Genomic DNA, 20078 nt, shown 5'->3' on the forward strand with positions numbered 1-20078 from the left:
ATCTCTACCATATACACCAATGCTACTTCAACTGGCCTACCTCTAACATTTGCAGAATCTGGGGTGAAAGATTAAATGGAGGTGTACATACCATATATCTAAATATTTAAAAGTTATATATCAAATGGTTGCATAAAATATGTTCTATCTTCCTACTTGTATATTTGTGTACATATGTATATACATACATATGTATGTATATACATACACACACACACACACACACACACACACACATATATATATATATAGATCACAGCTGTGATTAGCTCACAGTCCTCAGACTCCAACCCATTTCCCTCCTCTTTCTACCCTGCTTTTGCTCCTTGCTATGAATGATTTCATGAACATGTGTGTGAACACTCTCCCTGCACATCCAACATTCATTCCCTACTCCTGCAAACAGTCGTCCCTTGGCTACTCCTTGGGCCTAGTGGTGCAGACCAAGAGGAAGGCCCTAGGGAAGAGTCCCATACAGGTCTTGGAAGCACACTTGAAATTCGAGAGTCCTGCGTAGTGGAGTGTGATCTGGAGGTAGGGAGGACTGGTAAGTGGAGTGGGTACCCTCCCTTCATCCCATCCTCAAGCAATGGGAAGGAATGAGATGTAGCCAGAGAAGGGCCAGAGCAGAGCCCTCTAATATGGGGTCCAGAAGTGGGCCCCTCTTGCTGCACCTCAGAAATCTCTTCTGTCCTCCTTGTCAACAGTGAAAAATTGTGTGAGTTTTTTAAACTATGTGGGCCTTGGTTTCCTGATCTGTATAAGGGGTCATAAAGCTGCTGCTATTGCTACTACTCAAGGTTGTTGAAAAGTCTAGATAAATTTAACAATGTACGTGAGAGTGCTTTGTAAAGGTGCTATATACTAGAAACATATTGTTATTATGTTGGGGTTTTTTGGTTTATTTTGATCGGACCCTGTACTAAACCAGAGGGCAAAGCAGCTGCTTGCTGTGCACACACTCTCATGTTCTCATTAACGTATAACCAAAAAAGAAAATATGGAGAGCTGATGACAAAGGAGGCAAAGGTTATTAAATATCCTTCACGTTTTATTTTTCCTAAATCTGCTTCCTGATTCCTCCAGATCCAGATTGATTTCTTTAAAACCCTGAGTTTGTGGACATGTGCTAATTTGCATGGCTGATCTAGGTCCCCAGATTGATGCCGGGTAAGGGACATTACTCTTCAGCTGTAAGGCAGGGTAGCTCCTGCATTAAGCAGGAAGCAGACTGATATCTCATCTGTTCAGCCGGCAGAGAATATGCAGTGTACCTTTGTGGTAAAAGCAGACGACTGAACGAGCAGGGTGTGCAGGGGAATGAATTACACCATGAGCTTCTGCATCCATAAAAATGAGGCCGCTCTGGGGTCAGGCGGGTGGGTGATGTTTCACGGAGGCAGGTTAAACTGATTCGACCCTCCGGCTCACTGATTTGAAGCTGACAAAAGGGGCTGTGCTGTCGCTCTGGGCTCCGAATGAACTTACCGTTGTCTCTGGCCATTTTGAACGAGGAAAGTCTCTGGATTTTTCTTTCTTAGGATTGTATTTTCTTTCTTCTTCTTTTAAAAACACCATTTCATTCCTATTTGCACAGAAATCCAAATCAGTTTTATTTTCAGGAATAGGGATTTTGGTATGTTTGGGGCAAAACCCCTATATCTTAATCTCCTTTTATCATCTTGCTAAATAGAACAAATTGTGCTACTTCGGTTTTTTTGCTTTTCAAAAGCAATTACTTCCCTGTCATTTCTAGACATTCAAGCAGAAGAGTCTGCCTTGATTACCCATCCTTCCTCTCCCCTCCCCCTTTCAAGTCCTCTGGCTTCTGCACTGCTAGGGAAGGATTCAATTAAATGAAGTGTCAATGGAGCTACAATGGTTTCAGGTCAGAGACGTCAGTAAAAAGCTGTGGAGCTGTGCTGTCCCTGTGTATGTAAATGTATATATTTATACCAGGGATGTCAACTTTCAGGACTCTCCTCCTCTGCTCTTCCCTGATCAAAGATGATCGCTGAGGCAATTACTGCAGAGGAAAAGAAAATCAGGGCCTCCCGTTCATCCTAGTGCTGTAGGAATTTAATTGCTTGGAATAATGGAGCAGGAGTCCCTTTCCTTTGCACACGGCCACACTTAGACACACACAAACTTACACACATGGTTGTGCTAGGACACAGGATGGCAATGCAGAAAAACATCCATGCACCCCCTAGTCCTGATGCCTGTACATGTACACAGAGCTGCCTGTGACACACACACGAAATACTGTACTCTCTGGCTAATTCAATAAAAGCAATGTATAGTATCTGGCTTACATTAAAAACTATGTTTTTACCTTCCTTTATAAAAGACTTAATTTTTATTCCTTTATCAAAAGAGACATCTAAAGTTAAAAAAAAAAAGAGACGAGGATACAGGGAGAAGTCACAGCAGCAAAATACACAAATTCTTCAGTTTGTGCTTTTGTTGTTTAATTCTTCTGTACACACAGTCACAGAAGTCCTAAGTCTCTGCACAAACACTTCACATGTTAAAAATCCCTCTCAAGCCCTTTTTGCTTTGTTGTAGGCACAAGGACAAGTTGAGTATTCTATACTATTCACTGTGTTCTAGGCTATTCTGCTTTTGTTCTTATATGACATGAAGAGGGATTCTAACTTGCATCAACAAATATAAAGAGTGACATTCAGATGCAGAGAATCCTAGCTCTCTAATTAGTTCTGCTATGTCCAGGCACTGGGAGTACGTGTCGTGTGGCTTCAGGCTGGGGTGAGTCCCTGGTCACACTTAGAACACAGGCTCTAAAGCATCCACATGGCAGATTCAGGTTTTCATTTCAGGCTCCCAAGGGCTGTCAGATTTTAAATATTATTATTTGGCCTAATTGGTTCCTCCTTTGATGGCAAGAGAGTAAAGACAGGGAAAAATACCCTCAGAAACCCTGTCATCCACACAAAGGCAGAGCACAGACACTTGGCTTTGTGTGAACAATCACTAGAAGTTTTTCTTTTTCTTTTTGTGGATTAAGTAGTTAACTGTGTGCATGAAGCTCACATCCATCCTTTCTAGGACAGTTAAGAATAAATACAGCCTTTCAGAAAAAGGAATACAAATTTTTTCCACTGTTGTGATTGTTGAAATTAAAAAAAAAATTTTTTTCTGAAAATTTCAGAAAATGGTGGTGGTAGATAAACCAAGTGCAAACCAAAAAAGATCCCAAAGCACCTTATTTTAAAGATTTGGAGATACCAATCTCAGGCTTCTCAGCTCAGCAAGACTACCATCCTCTCTTTGGATTCTCTTTTCCCAGACTGTGTCTTGGAAACTGACTCCAGCCAGTTATCTGGACCAATCATAGGGCTCACCTTTTTTGTTTTTTGTCTCTCAGAGATCTCATTCCTGTACTACCTAAATAGAATGTCTGAAAACAGTTGTTTTATATGTTTTATCTTATTTTCTAGTTGTTTACAGTGGGAGGACAATTCTTATAAAAGTGAATCCTTCATGATTTTTTTTTTTGCTCTATAAACACTTATTGGGGAAGGGTGGGGGAATCCTTCATGACGTGAAAGAAAATTTTAACCTACATATTGTTGAATAAATGATTGAATGAAAAAAAAAAGATTTGGAGATAAAAGTGGCTATGTGGATGGCTATGTCAAAATATTACAACTGAGCCCCTGATAATGTCTCTGATGGTTTTTTTTTTTTTTTTTTTTTTTTTGCGGTATGTGGGCCTCTCACTGTTGTGGCCTCTCCCGTTGCGGAGCACAGGCTCCAGACGCGCAGGCTCAGCGGCCATGGCTCATGGGCCTAGCCGCTCCGCGGCATGTGAGATCTTCCCGGACCGGGGCACGAACCCGCGTCCCCCGCATCAGCAGGCGGACTCTCAACCACTGCGCCACCAGGGAAGCCTTGTCTCTGATGTTTTTGTTTATTTGTTTTGGTTGTTCTGGTTCCTAACTGGTGGATTCTGGGCTTGGATTTTATATTTCTGACTCCCTTCTCTAATGGGCCTCAGTGTCTCTTTACAAACATGTGTAACTCCAGCTGTCGCCTTCCAGCTGCACTGATGCTGATGAGCTTGGACACTGCCCAGTCTTGAATGTTCAATCTAATAGGGGAGGCAGAAACATAAATAATTACAATACAGGAGAAAGACCATAATAAAGGTGACGAAGGAATACCCAGGAGGAGCACAAAACCTGGGAGGAAATCACATGGATCCTGTTCTGGAGCAGATGATTCCTGGGCCAAAATTAGCCAGCAGGTTATCAGTTACAATGACCAAAGCAGCCAAAGTTACCTTACATTTGACATTAATTTTTCAAATGATTTGATCTCCCTAACCCTCATTTGATGGGAAGTCCAATGCCCTCCTCCAGATTTCTGTAAATTCCTGGGTTCGAGGGGCTTGAAGTCCAGCTCCTACCACACATCACTGGTATTGAACTTCTTTTGGCCTGTCCGTTCCCCCTGGTCTGTACCAATCCAGGTGTGGTACTTGGTACTACACAAGTACTTGGCACTTGGTTTGTATGAAACACCCACCCAGGGTGTGTGTGTGAACACCTTGAATTTTGGAGAGATAGAGGTTTTACATCACCATATTCCTGGCCCTTTCTCGGTTTTCTGAAATTCCTTCCCTATCATTTCTGCAGCTCCCCCACTCATCTGGCTCCCCTATCAACTTAGCTCTGCTTACTTCATTACGGAAAGCAATAGCATTCTCTACCCGCTCCACTGCTCCAGCCGGCCTCCACATACCCATTGTGCACATCTACCGTCCTTAGAAATGTGCTTACATATGTACACACACACACACACACACACTCTCTCTCTCTCACTCTCTCTCTCCTAGCAGAGGCTTTGAGATTTGAGTATGTTCCTTCTTCTTCCTCCACTTGTCTCTGTGGAGCCTCATTTCCTCATGCTGAGGATTATGGAATCTCTTCTCATCATCTCTCCAACAAGGTAAAGTTATCCCACAAATAGTCATTCCACATCAAATGTGTGCCTGGCTCTGTTTTGGAGGCACTGGGGACACAGTGGGAAACAAGCAAAGAGAGTCTTCGCCCTAACAGGTCGGTTTTAGTTTCTAATACCATTTCCCCATTTCCCCCTATTTTTCCAGGAAGCAAAATGTATTTAATAAATGTTTGCTGAATGAGAGTTCTCACTCAAATTTCTTCTGCTGCCTTATCTCTCCTTACTCCTCTCCACTAACCCTATGCTCAGGTGTAGTGTCAGACTCTCCCAACACCACCTGTCTATTCCTGCTGCTAGAACTTTGAGAGGGGTATTCTTTTTTTTTTTTAACATCTTTATTGGAGTATAATTGCTTTACAATGGTGGGTTAGTTTCTGCTTTAAAACAAAGTGAATCAGCTATACATATACATATATCCACATATCTCCTCCCTCTTGCAACTCCCTCCCACTCTCCCTATCCCACCCCTCTAGGTGGTCACAAAGCGCTGAGTTGATCTCCCTGTGCTATGTAGCTGCTTCCCACTAGCTAGCTATTTTATGAGAGGGGTATTTTTAAAGCTAATATTTATTGTGCTCTTTTCATGAGCTTTGCAGAGTGCCTTATATTCATTCTTTCATTTAATCCTCACAAAAACTCAATGAGGTAAATAATATTATTTTTGTTTCACAGATGAATAAACAGGAGCTTAAAACAATTACTTTCTTGCCTATAGATGGTCCTTACCTATTAAAATCCTACTCACCGCTTTAGCTAATCTTGAACCACATGATCTCCCCAGCCTTTGAAATTCCACACCACTCTGTTTCAGCTCTGAGTAACCTAATTCACTATTTGTATTAAAGATATTTTTTCTGTCTATTAGACTGTAAGCTCCTTAAGGGTAGAGGGTGGGTACGTTCATCTTTGGAAACATTCAGATGCTTGCATACGGAGGCCTCAATAAATAGCTTCAAATTAATTTAAATAAAACAACCATAGAAAATGGCTTATCTCAAAAAGGAGCTGAAGGTTACATGAATTACCTGTATCTCCTAGAAAGTTCGGAATACTGTCCTGGGTAGAGCCAGAATTCCGAAAGAATTTTGAATTCTTACAGTTATTATATAATAACTGTAAGATTTACTATTTGTACTAAGGTCCCGAACTATTTGAGGCTAACCTGCACTACAGTACGAATAAAATAATATTGCAGGAGTAAAGAAACTGAAAATAAGAATTAAGCCAATTTAAGAATCACTAGATAATGAGAGGGCTTACAGCTGCTATTGTGAATAACCTAATTATGTTTTCAGTACAGATAAATTTTGAACAATTGCCTAGGTCATAATAGATGTGTAGCTAGAAAAGAGACCCTGTTCCAAGTACTCAAGGTAGACAGCTATGGAGCCAAAGACAGTGGTTGTCTGCACATGTATCCAATTTTTTTCTCTCTGTTCCCCGATAGTGAAGCTGTGACACAATGTTTTGTCAAGGAACGGTTACCAAGAACTGGCATAGAATTCCGCAATAGGTATGGGCTGGAAGGAGTTATAGGTATCTGGTCTGTTTCTTTTGGTAAAGCTAAAGTCTACTTTTTCTTCATGTACATAATCAATATTTATTTTATATAACTATAAATATATACACAGAAATAGGTAAATACCAATGGCTAATATAGGTGAAGATTTGAAGAAATAAAAGTAAAACAAGAAAAGGCAGGGTTGACTACTGGAATAGAAGAGCGTTAGAAGGTAGAATATAAACAACAGAGGTCAAAAAAGAGAATATAGTTCATTTTTACTGAGGCTATTACTCAATTTTTAAAAATGGCTTTGCCTCATAGAGTTTCACTGGTCATTGAGTCACCTATATATTGGCTGTTGCTTTGGTTTCTTTTTTGAAAAACATTTCTATATTCATATGCTTTGAACCTCTGTAATTTTGTGTTATGTATTGTACTAATCAAATGCCAGATTGAGCAATGGTTTCATTATGAAGATGTGGTTAAAACAGTCTTGTAAGAAGGATATAATTTGTATACAGTCAGGAAAAAAATTGCAACATTTCTCAACCAAAGGGATGATGACCTCTGTGAGTGGTTCTCAAGGCTTCCTAGCAAGGGTTTTTAGGTTATCTTAACCTCGGTGTGCTGGATACTTTCCACTTGCCCCTCCAGATCTACTCTGCGTCCTTCTTCACTCGGCTGCATGCTGTGGAGCCTGACCTCTATGAACTGAATGCATCAACTGGCCCCTTGCTCTGGCTTCCACTTGGTTCAATTAAGGCATAAGTGGGAGGGAGGAGATCTGCTCCCTTTCTGTAGATCACTTGAGGGCAGCTATGTCCTTTGATGGAATGTCACAACACCTCCCAAGATGTCCTGTCTACACAACTCTCTCCTTCCTCACCTTCAACGTTAGGGTGGTGACAGCTACCCTGTTCTGTTACTACCTCCAGTTCCAGAATACTGCAATATTCCTTGCTATTTCCTGCACCCCTGCCTAAACCTTTATAAGTAGCTGTTTCAGTATGCCCTCCTCGAATTCTCACTCTGAGTATAACAGCTGTTTCTTGCTGGGACCCTGACTGATATACTCAGGTATTAGCTAAACTTAATTCTTACTACTTTCTACCTGGTTCCTCTTTCTAATCAGAACAGCATAATTGGTTGTATACCTAACCCAACTCATATTACTCTTTCTTTCTGGAATGCCTTCATATGTCTCTCTTCCAATCTAGGTTTATCAATATCTTATGACACAACTCAGGCATCACTTCCCCCTGCCCATTACTAATTCCAAAGCAAAATTAGCAATCTCTTCTTACATTACTCTAGGTACTCCATTCCATCATCACTAGACACTTATATCTTTAGGTGTTTTATTCATGGATTAGTGTTTGTGTTCTCTTCAGTGAGAGTACAAACTCATAGAAGGTCAAAGACTCTGTCCTTCACTTTTAGATTCATTAATTAATTCAACAAAGAGTTTTTGTACCAAGTATGCATCAGTCACTGTTCTTGGCTTCAGGGATAGAGCAGTGAATATAACAGACAAAAATACCTGTCCCCTTGGAGCTTATACTCTAAAGGAGGTGACAAAAGATATAACAATAAGTAAGTTAAGATTTTAGAATGTTAGATAATGACAAGGGCTAAGGAGAAGAAATAAATCAAGGGAGAATAAACAACTTCGGGGACAAGTGCTGAAATTTTAGGTAGGGTGGTCAGGGAAGATGTCACTGGAAGATGACTAAATGGAGGACAGCCATGTAGATAGGCGGAGGAAGAGCATTCCAGGCACAGGAAACAGCAAATGCAAAGATTCTGTGGGAGGACAGTTCTATTCATTGAACAGAAGGAGGTCAGGTGACTGGAGTGGGAAAACAACAAAGAATAGCAGAAGATGAGGTCAGACATGTATCAAGTCCTAGTGGTGGTCACATAATAGTTGCTCAACAAATTCAAAGACTTTTAGAATTGGCAGGAAAATGGTTTGAAAGAATGATCTGGATAAGGAAAATCAGTGATGCAAAAAAAAAACTCCCCAAAGATATTGCAATTGGAGAGCTTTTCTATCTCTCCTTTAAGCCCTTGTCCCTTTCACTGTCTCCTTTCGCTACCAGTGTTAGAAGTGAAAGCACACCAGTGTCGATTACCAGCACACCACTCATGATGTTTCTTTTGGAATAGCAGTTTCAATTATAATAGAACACTCAGAAGAAAAATACCATCAACCTAATAGAAAATTAGGCAAAGTGCATGGCCAGACAGTTCACAGAATAAAAATTACTAGCTAAAAGAACAGCAAATACAAAGCCCAAAGACGGGAGCATGCTTGACATATTTAAGAAACAGTAAGGGGACTTCTCTGGTGGCACAGTGGTGAAGAATCTGCCTGCAATGCAGGGTATACGGGTTCGATCCCTGGTCTGGGAAGATACCACATGCCACAGAGCAACTAAGCCCGTGTGCCACAACTACTGAGCCTGCTCTCTAAAGCCTGCGAGCCACAACTACTGAGCCCATGCGCCATAACTACTTGAGCCCGTGTGCCTACAGCCTGTGCTCCACAACAAGAGAAGCCATCACAATGAGAAGTCCGCACACTGCAACGAAGAGTAGCACCCGCTCACCACAACTAGAGAAAGCCTGCATGCAGCAACAAGGACCCAATGCAGCCAAAAACAAATAAATTTATAAACAAAACAAAACAAAAACAAAAGCAAAAAAAGCCAGCCATATGTGTCTACTGATGGAAGACACAATTCTTGTCAAAGGGTTTGAATCTCCAAAGGTCAGCCTCTGGATCCAACTGCCAACTTGCAGAAAATACAAGGGACAGAGGAACACATTGAGCTGTACCATGAGTCTGAAATCAGCAAAATCCAGACTAAGAAGAAATTTTATGGATCAAATAGCCCGGGTTCTTCAACAAATAGATTTTAAAGAAAGAAGGGGTAATCTATAGAGACTTCAATGACATATCAAGGTAAAAAAAGGAGCAGACTAAACAATAGTGTCTAGAGATGCATACACGGGTCATAAAAACATAAAGAAATGCAAATGTCTAATATCAAAGTCAGGAGGGAGGAAGAAAGCTTCAATTGTGATTGCACATGGAGGGACATCTGGGAGGCTGGAAAAGTACTATTTCTTGATCAAGGTGGTGTTTGCCTTAGAATAATTCACTAAGGTATACATTTGTTCCATATAGTTTTCTGTATTTCAGCTTTATTTTACAATAAAAAAGTACACAATGCTAATAGTTATAAATATATACGAATATACATATATATACATATACATAGATAGATATGGAAGTAAATAGAAAAAGAAATAGATGGATAGGTAGATTAAAAAAAAGTCCCACAGTTCCAGAGATATGTGGGCTTCTTTTGAACATTTACAGATAGTAGGAGATGGATAATTTACTAAAGAACAGCATTCTGAGCTTGGTTGGGCCCCTTCTCTTTTCTCTGTCCAAATCAAGTAATTGTTAGCAGAAGTTTTTGCTCTGTGGTCAAAGCCTGAGATCTACTCTCTGAATAAAGTTATTTGTCTGCTCAGAGATGATTCCTTGGAGGGTACTGGGGATTAAGAGAGAAGCAGAGCAGAGACTGACCACCTCTGTATTACCAAGCAAGACATGGAAACAAAAAAGGACAGTTCCACTCAGAAATTGTGCATGCAAAAGTGCCTTACCTCCAGTAGAAAGGTTCCCTGCCTTTTACAATCACTGGAATTTCCAACCAGCCTGCCTGCTCCCTGCCTGTCAGTCAAAACCTAATCAGCCATTTACATGAAACTGGAAATCAGCCTTTTTTTTTTTTTTTTTTTCCATTGGTGAGGCCTACCAGGCAAACGTATATATCAACCACAGAGGAAACCACGATCCTGATTCATAATGATGCATGGACAAGAAAGGAACATTTGAAAAAATCAACATTTGAAAAAATCAACAAAAGAGAAAGTAGCAAATATCTAACAAAAGAGAAAGTAGCAAATATCTAAATATTCCTCCTTATCCTGCAGGAAACAGAGCTATTTTCTGTTTCCTAGACATATCCTTGTAAATTTCCTAGACATATCCTTGTAAAATTTCAGAACTTGAAGAATTAAGAGAAAACTCTGATAGCTTTTGGTGAAGGAGGAAAGGTTAGCTATAATAGAATGAAAAGCAGACTGATATAAAATATCTCAGCAGCAACACTGGATGTTAGTAGACTTTGAAGCAAAGCCTTCAAAGTCCTTAGCAGGAAAAAAAAATCTGTACTTAGCCAAACTATCAATTAAGTATGAATGTGGAATTAAATTTTTGGACATGTAAGCACTCAGAGAGTTTAACACCCACATATCCTATATTTAAAAATTACTTAAGTAGATTATTCTGAGTAAATGACAAAGGAACCCAAAGAGGAGGATTATATACAATAAAACCCCTGCCACACACAATGGAAACTAAGTATGACAGTGAGAAGTAAAGGGAGATAGAAAGATATGTGAAAAATACTGAGTAGGGATCTTGGTGCTTGAGATATTTCTCGTTCGAATAACAAACTTTCAATGATCTAGGATTAAATGTCTTTCTCTATTGATTCAATCATGCTGCATGGTTCTACGATGACTATACAATCATCACGTAAAAACTGCATTTTATCCGGTGTCTTTAGAGTCACCTTATGCACAATGCCTGTAAGACTAAGATTATAAATGTTAAAACACTGACAAAATAAAAATTATACAACTACCAAAAATTTGATGGGACAATGAAGAGAAGCGGTGGAAGGAGGGGTTGATGCAGTATCTTCACAACTTTTTTTTTAATACTTTCATAGGATAATAAATCAACGAATAAGTTTTTAAAAATAATCATTTAAAATCATAAAGACAAACACCAGAAGAATTTAAGACATATAGCTAAAGAAAATTGTGGGTAGGGAACGAGGTGTACGTAACAAGATGGAATATAGCGGGAATGGATAAAGAACCTCAGCCTGGAGTCTATTAGGTATCACCTAGAGTTGAAACATTAATATCGAAATATGAGAATGTTGTTAATAGTTGCAATGGCTGATTGACCAACTCTAGCTGGAAAGAGATTTGGAAAATGAGTGTGTGGTGTTTTCCACAAAACTCATAAGGAAGAGAATGCTCCAGTTATCAGAAGGGAGTTTAGGTGTTGGGTAGTTAAAAAATAAAATAAATATAAAATAAAATAAACTGTAATTATACCAGGTTTTTAACGTCCTATTCAAATATCTACTCCTCACTAATCCATCAGGTAGAGGTAGAGTGAGTCTTTTCACTCCTCTGTTAACCACAGGAAGGGTGAGAACCAACACCAATTAAGTACTGACCTTGTGTCTTTATTAGGTATGCCATTTGCCTTATATCATTTAACATTCCTAATCACTTTGTCCCCTTTCTATAGGTAAGAAAACCAAAGCTCTAAGAAATTAAGAAATTTGCTCATGGTTATTTAGCTGAAGGCAGTGGAGTCTGTATTAAAAACTAAGGCTCTGTGTCTTTGAGGTTCATGCTTCTATGATGTATCTCCCTGTTGGTCTGTATCTCTGCACATGGTATTGATTATATACACTTTGGTACCATGTATGTTTTATCTCCCCAAATAAATTGGCAGCACCTTGATAAAGGGTTACTTGCCTTGGACAATTCTTGTATCTCTTACAGCACATAATACAGTACCTTTTATATATAACAGGCTTAATCAATATCTATTATATGACTCTGAAATTTATATCAATGAAAAAGAAAGTCATATTTTTGAGGTAAATTGGGTATAATAAAGCATCAGTGCATTGAAACTCTACAATCCCTGTAGTACATTAAAATGCCCTTCATAGACTTACAAGTCTTCATCTTTTTCCTCATTTTACTAATTAAGTCATTTTCTCAAGATTACAAACAAGAAAAATAAATCAATATCCAATTATTCTTTTCCTGTTTAAATTTCTACTTTTCCTGCAGCATTATTTTTAATTCATTTTCCTTGTATTGGTCTTTTACTTTAGGTATATTATTTGTCAAAAACACAATTGAGGGCTAGCTTATGATGCTTCCCACCATCCTTAACAATATTTCTAAGGAAAACTGGCTTAAAAATGGAATGTGGGATATCACATCTTTGTAAACAATAAGCTTCTCATACACAATCTGTATTGCATGGTGTCTAGCTCAATGCAAATGAGAATGCTGGTTGAGTTGAATGTAAAATAAGCAGTAAATCTTCATAGGCACATATATTCTTAGTAAAGATGCATGTGATATATGTCTATTCTTAAATCATTCATGTTAGGCAAGATGCAAATGCTTCAGTGCTTTATTCTTCCCCTCATTCACACAGTCGTCTACACAGCCCCTTCTGGCTGGAGAAGCAAATACTCAATAACCATACTACTCTGCCAGTGTAGATGGATTTCAGTCTGTGTTTTGTTTCACTACAGCAGCATCTTGTTTCAATAAAAGCTGGCTCTCAGCCTTCTTGTGGCTCTTATTCCAAGCTGAGGATGCATGCTTATGAGCTGCCTGTCTCTTTGCGTTTAGCTAGAAGTGTTCACAGCCCCTCCCCCAACCACCCTTCCCACTGTTTCTGCTACTACTTTTATTCAATTCAACACTTGAGGGGACTGCAGATGAAATGCCTCTGAACCTAAATTGCCAGCAATGGAAATAACAACCTGTATTCTGACTTGCCCCTCCCTTCTCCACCGACACTTTTCGAATCTGAGTGTAGGAGCACATAGCTGCTCTATCTCTGTCTCTTGGGTTTAGCGGTATAGTGGCTTTTCTAGGCTAGAAAAAAAAATTACCACCTCAAACGAAAATCCATTAGGGCAAATATTTGGTAAGAGAAAGAAAGAAGTAGGCATGCATAAACTTAAAGGCTATATACAAATTTGGTGAAATACATGATGTAGAACAAGAGATCAGAATTTACACACCACACGGCAAAGTTGTCACCTTGGGAGATTATACACTAACTTTACCGGCACTAATCACTGCTAAAGCATTTTTGAAATTTCTCTTACAGAATTGCTCTCAGTGTCAGCACACAAGATATATGAGAAAATAAGCCTCTTAACACCCCATTTTTTAAAATCCTAGACAGTATTACTCAGTTTAATCACTCACCATGTTACAAGACTTCTCTATGAGTGGATTTTACCAATTTAAAAAATATCAAATCCTCTCTCAAAGAAAACCTTAACACTGATGAAATTTAAAAATGTGGTGCAGGCTTTAAGGAAAAACCTACTATGTGCCAGAAGGCAGTAGCCACAGTAAGTAGTAGTATTCCCATTTTAGAGTTAAGAAAACTGGATTATCAGAGAGATTAAACAACTTGTCCAAGGCCACACAGTCAATAAATGGATAAGGGAATTTATCCATTTTCTTCCTCAGCAAAGCAGGAGAAATGCCAGCTCTGTCTCCCAGGATTCTTGGGAGCACAATTAGTCCCCTGGGGAAGGCTTCCAGAATGTCACAGGAAACCCCAGGTTCTCAAGCTCCAGAAATGGCTACCTGGCTTCAATGGTACATGGCTTCAACGCCAGGGTGATGCTGGGGACCCAGAAGTTCCTTTGCCAGGAACAAAGGTGGAAAGAACAACAGATGAAGACGCAGACACCTACTCCTAAGGGGTTCAACAATTATGACTCATAGAAAAAAATCCAGGACCCCAGTTATACCCCTCCCAAAGGGCCTTTCCAACAGGTCACTAGATTGAACAGATTTCAAACTCCTGAGAAAGGGAAACCCTCTTATTCCTGATCAGGAGAAGAATGGATGTTTTATGTCATGCGTTACAGGACATTTTCCTATGGGGGTGGGATATATATAAACGTAGTGGTATTTTAAAGTCTTTGTCCAACTAGGCTATTAAATCAATATCATTTAGAATTAATTTGTGTTCTGATTAAATTTTATTTCTATTTTTTTTATCACAGATTTATGTTTTTGAAGTTCGGTTTGCCAGGTCTTTCAGTGGGGAGGGTTTTAACTGTTTTATTTTCCTTCTCTCTTTCTCCCCTCCCTCCTTCCTGTCTAATGGTTTGTAATTGACTTCAGGCAAGCTCTCAGGGCCCCAAGTCCAAAACCAAGACTTAAATTTGGGATTGAGGACCCCTGTGCCACCACGGTATTGGGCACATCACCATATAGTCACTGAGCTAGTGAGAAGACATTTATTTTCTGGTACTAAGGTTGTCTGGCTTCTCCTGAAGCCCCTGGCAAGACTTGGCAGCAGCTCTTCCTTCAGTTTGGGCTGGGGGGAGTCCCCACCTTAGTCCCTGGTTTCAGAAATCCAGTTTGCCTCCTGTTTCCCACTCCCTCCCACAACAAGGAACAACTATTTTAGGGGCTGGCCTTCCAGTCATCATTGTCTCCATTCCCAGAGCCCTCCTCATCCATGGATTCAAACCCTTCTTGCCACTCACTAATTTAAGTTTCTGTTTCACTTTTTGGTCTCAAGGGTATTTATCTCATTTATGAATACACCATATCTCTTAATTTTCTTTTCTTTTTTAATATTTATTTTATTTATTTTCCTTATTTTTTTGGCTGCGTTGGGTCTTAGTTGTGGCACATGGGATCTTTGTTGAGGCATGAGGGATCTTTTTCATTACAGAGCACGGTCTGCTCGGGTTTCTCTCTAGTTGCAGTGCACGGGCTTCTCTCTAGTGGTGGCGTGAGGGTTTTTCTCTCCCTAGTTGTGGCACGTGGGCTCCAGAGCACGTGGGCTCTGTAGTTTGCGGCACACGGGCTCTCTCGTTGAGGGGCACAAGCTCAGTAGTTGTGGCGCATGGGCTGAGATGGGATCTTAGTTCCCCGACCAGGGATGAACACGCGTCCCCTGCATTGGAAGGTGGATTCTTTACCACTGGATCACCAGGGAAGTTCCTAATTTTCTTTTAATATCTGATTAATTGTTTTTTTTGTGTGCAGTGGGGTTGGGGGGTGGTGCTCAAAAAAAGAAACTATAGAGCCATCTTTTTTTTTTTAATTTTATTTATTTTTGGCTGTGTTTTGGGTCTTCGTTGCTGCGTGTGTGCTTTCTCTAGTTGTGGTGAGCGGGGGCTACTCTTTGTTTTGGTGCTCAGGCTTCTAATTGTGGTGGCTTCTCTGTTGCAGAGCACAGACTCTAGGTGCGCAGGCTTCAGTAGTTGTGGCACACGGGCTTAGTTGCTCTGCGGCATGTGGGATCTTCCCAGACCATGGATCAAACCTGTGCCCCCTGCATTGGCTGGCAGATTCTTAACCACTATGCCACCAGGGAAATCCCTATAGAGCCATCTTGACCAGAATTCTTCTCACTGAATTTGTCTTCAGAGATTTCCTTCGGGCATCTCAAATTTAACATGTCTAGGACTAAATTCATTATCTTCTCTCACCAAAACCTGTTCTTCTATATTTATTTTAACTTGATGAATGTTATAACAATTGATCTAGCCTCCAAAATTAGAAACATCAGCTTCATTCTCAGTTCTTGCTTCTTCCTCCCTCATCATTTCAAATCTGTCTCCAAATCATACAGAATCTATTTCAACAACAACTCCTGAATCTATTCATCCTGTCTAAGCTCACTTTAGTGAAGAATTCATGAACTTTCTTGCCTGAGTGTCAGCTATACTCTCCCTGCCGCCAATGTCTTTCCACTCAAGTCCATATTTCAACTGTTTCCAGATTCATTTTCCCAAACAAACAAAAAAACAACCCTAAGTCTCTTTAAAGACTTTGTCTGTTATCTAGAGAATGAAGTTCAAAATTGTTAGCAGGGGTTAGATTGGATGGGTAGGTTGAGGCCAAAATGTATGATGTTGGGATGTACTGTGTGGCTGAAGTATAGTGTTTAGAATGAATGAGAAATGGGATTTATGTTTATGATGTTCTCATATAATATTTGAGACAATCGCTGGCATGAACAAAGATGTGAATGTATGTATGGATGAACGTAACTGTCTAAGGGTGGTGTGCTGGTTATTCTGGTAACTCTCAGATCCATTCTTTGCTCTTCTCTAGCTCTATGTCTGAGAAGCTGACTTCTATTGACTGCATCATCTGGACTTCCTTGTGCAATGGAGGCACCAGCAGGAGGTGGAAGGGCAAGAGGAGATCTGGGTATTTATTCCTCCTACTCTATCTTTGTTTGCCATCATTCTGGTGTTCTGGCAGGGGCTAGGTCCTTCATGCCTAAAGCTCCCATCTGACAACCCTTCTTCTGTGTTCAGTGCTCAAGGGGCTCTGGTAAATTCCATTCTTCCCTTTGTGCCTTCAGGCTTGGGGGTGGGTGGAAATGGCTTCCACTGTAATTAGTTTCTGAGTACCTCACCATTCCTCCTTGCTTCCTTTAACCCTGCACATAACTCTTCATCTAATCTATTGATTACATTTTTTTAAGATAAACCCCTGTTCCCTTGCTGTACTCAGTAAAGATGGTGTGAAATATATTTGACTGAGAAGGAAGCAAATGTGAGTTTAAGTTCATTTAACAACAACAACAAAAAAACCCCTAAAAAACACAATATCCTACCTTTTCAGGAGTAAAGATTATTTTATATTTTAATGAGCACTCAGGCATTAAAGTCCAGGTGGAAGGATATAGACTTATTCTTCTAAATTCATCTGCAAAAGAAGAATTAGTGGTTTTACTATTGAAATAATCTGACATCTATTACACTCTTGTTGGATTTCCCATTGCTGGCCATAAAATTTGAGAAGCTATTTGAAAGTACTCTATTCTAGAAGCAATATAATTGGGCCATCTTAATTGATTATATTTCAGCCTTTTTAATCTATAGAATGCCTATCCATGAATCATAATTAATAAATCCACAGTGCTGAGAATATGACACAATACACCAAGCTGCTGGGAAAGAAAGCTGTTTGTGCTCATTGCTTCATCTAGATGTAGAGGTCCATCTGACATATGCTCTTACTTCTCTGACTTCCTTTCTAAAGTCAGAAGCACATTTTGTTTCTCTCATAGTGGTTAAAAAATGACATATTGAGACATGTCTACAGGCTGAAGTATGAACCAATTTCTAGGAACTGAAAACTGTTGCCAAAAAAAAAGAAGACACAAGAGAGAGGCACCTCTACAAATTCAAATTGTCTCTGTATACTGTCATTGAAAAATAATGACTTGCATTCTCTGCAGCAACAAGGAAGCAATGTTGTGTGACTCTTCCCTATTCAGCCCCCATCCCTCACAACCCCCTTTCTCCCAACAACCCACATTTCATTCACATCTAACACTGGAAAAAAGTATGTAATGAAGAGATGAGGGGGAGTTAGGATTGGAATCATGTTCTTTGTTGGGGAAATCTGCAAGCTCTGTTTCCATTTGAATGGCATTTCATTTTGCCCAGTTCAGGGTTTGTTGATTGTTCATGCTGTCTAGAAAAGCTTTGATTAAACCTTCTAATTTCAGCTAAGTTCTTTTTCTGCAGGGCAAGCCCTTGTCCTGAAAGTATAGAAATGTGGTCAAAAGGAAAACAACAAAGTAGGAGACTTGAAGGAAAGGAGTTAGCAAACCTGAAGGGATAATAAGTTTGGTGAATTTAACCAGTATAATGTTATGTTAACCAAGCACCTCTTTTGATACCTGTTGTACTAATTTCTTACACTCCATAATTCTGATGCGTAAAAAGTTAAAATCTTTACCTCTAAAACCCATTTTCCATTTTATATATATATATATATATATATATATATATATATTTTCTTTTTTTTGGCTGCCTTGGGTCTTTGTTGCTACGTGTGGGCTTTCTTAGTTGCGGTGAGCGGGGGCTACTCTTCCGTTGCGGTGTGCAGGCTTCTTATTGCAGTGGCTTCTCTTGTTGCGGAGCACGGGCTTAGCTGCTCCGCGGGATGTGGCATCTTCCCGGACCAGGGCTCGAACTCGTGTCCCCTACATTGGCAGGCGGATTCCCAACCACTGCGCCACCAGGGAAGTCCCTCTTTTATATTTTTACAATAGAAATGATACAGACATAGTCCTTGTTGGCTCAAAACATGGGTGCCTTTGCTTCCAGAGTGTTCTTTTTTTTTTTTTTTTTTTGTGGTACATGGGCCTCTCACTGTTGTGGCCTCTCCCGTTGCGGAGCACAGGCTCCGGACGCGCAGGCTTAGCGGCCATGGCTCACGGGCTCACGGGCTCAGCCGCTCCGCGGCATGTGGGATCTTCCCAGACCGGGGCACGAACCCGTGTCCCCTGCATTGGCAGGCGGACTCTCAACCACTGCGCCACCAGGGAAGCCCCAGAGTGTTCTTTTTATTTGATTCATGTGGATAGAAAAGCAGAACTTACTTATTTCTCCAGCATGGAATTTCTGATTTTGCTTTAAGTACAGTACTTGTTCAGCCAGGTCTTTCCAATTCATTAACTATTACTACTTGATTTTAAATAACTGTGAGAAATCTATTCTGAAAAGCAAGCTATTGAGAGGTGTGTGTGTGTATTAGTGAGTATGTGTCTCTGTGTGTATACACATACATATGTATCTCCACAATTATTTAGAACCTTGACATACGTTTTAAAAAACTTGTTCATTATTTTAAAATATAGAGAATAATATAAGAAACATCTTTGTACTTACCGTTGAGGTTTGAGAGGGCAAGTAAATTTCATCCCTCATCCTCCCTACCCAAGTTCTGACTCAATTGAGAGAGACAAAGAAGTCAGGCAAATGGAAATAAAGCATGCTGTACAACCAATAAAGTCTATGTTGGAGGATATGGCCTAGGTATGTGCAGAAACACACAACACATCTTCCCTTCTAACTTCTAAATGACAAGTAAGAGAGACAAAGACAGGCAGATAGGGCTCTAAATTGCAGCTTCTTTCTGGTAAGTTTGGAAAACATGGCTTGGGTATGGAGTAGCAATCGGCTTAGGCACCTGTAGCCACGCGGACACAGTTTTCCCTGGTTTCCAACACTACGCTTACCTTGTAGCCAACAGCAGACCAGGGCACAAGCTCTCTGCAGAGAGGAGGAGAGAGGTGCTAAGTTGGGAATGTCCAGTTCCTCTCCAAACACACCAATCAGGTAACTTTCTCTCCTACTGAGAAAGAACAAAGGGGTATAGCTAAAAATGAAGAGTGTTTATGGAAAAATAACTTCTCAAGGAAATCAGAGGGAAACTGTAGCCCACTCAGCACTCAACCGTAACAAATCAGTATTTTGTTATATTTCATTCATTCTTTTCTTTTACATAAATAATACATTACAGATACTGTTGAGGCCTTCTCTGTACCCTTCCATGACCTCATTCATCTCCTCTTTCATCTCCACTGGTGACCACTGCCCTGGTGTGTACCATTCAAAGCATGTTTTTATACTTTTTACGCATATATGTAGCTCACATATGTGTGCATACATATAAACTATATATAGGGCTGTTATGCATTTTATAAGTTTTAAGTGAGTGGAATAACAGTAGCTATATAATTATGCAACTTTATTTTTTCATGCAACGTGATGTTTTTGAGATTTATCCTTATAGATACCTGTAGTTGAAAAGTTTTTAATTACATGAATAAACCACACTTTCTACTCATTCTTCTATTGTCAATTAGTTGTTGATT

The 20078-nt window shown here is 39.9% G+C and overlaps 1 protein-coding gene across 1 annotated transcript in view; it reads right to left on the reverse strand.

The window, feature by feature from the left end:
- The window catches only part of LOC109550055 (uncharacterized), a 361699-nt gene that overhangs the window by 39962 nt on the left and 301659 nt on the right, over positions 1 to 20078 (reverse strand). Inside the window, exons 13-15 of the mRNA XM_073796783.1 lie at positions 19440 to 19552; positions 17022 to 17113; positions 1489 to 1585 (exon numbers count right to left, since the gene is read on the reverse strand). The gene's annotated coding sequence lies outside the window, so the exon portion shown is untranslated. The remainder of the gene's footprint in view (positions 1 to 1488; positions 1586 to 17021; positions 17114 to 19439; positions 19553 to 20078) is intronic.

This window comes from Tursiops truncatus, chromosome 19 (genome assembly GCF_011762595.2).
Source record: "Tursiops truncatus isolate mTurTru1 chromosome 19, mTurTru1.mat.Y, whole genome shotgun sequence".
Taxonomy (NCBI): Eukaryota; Metazoa; Chordata; class Mammalia; order Artiodactyla; family Delphinidae; genus Tursiops; species Tursiops truncatus.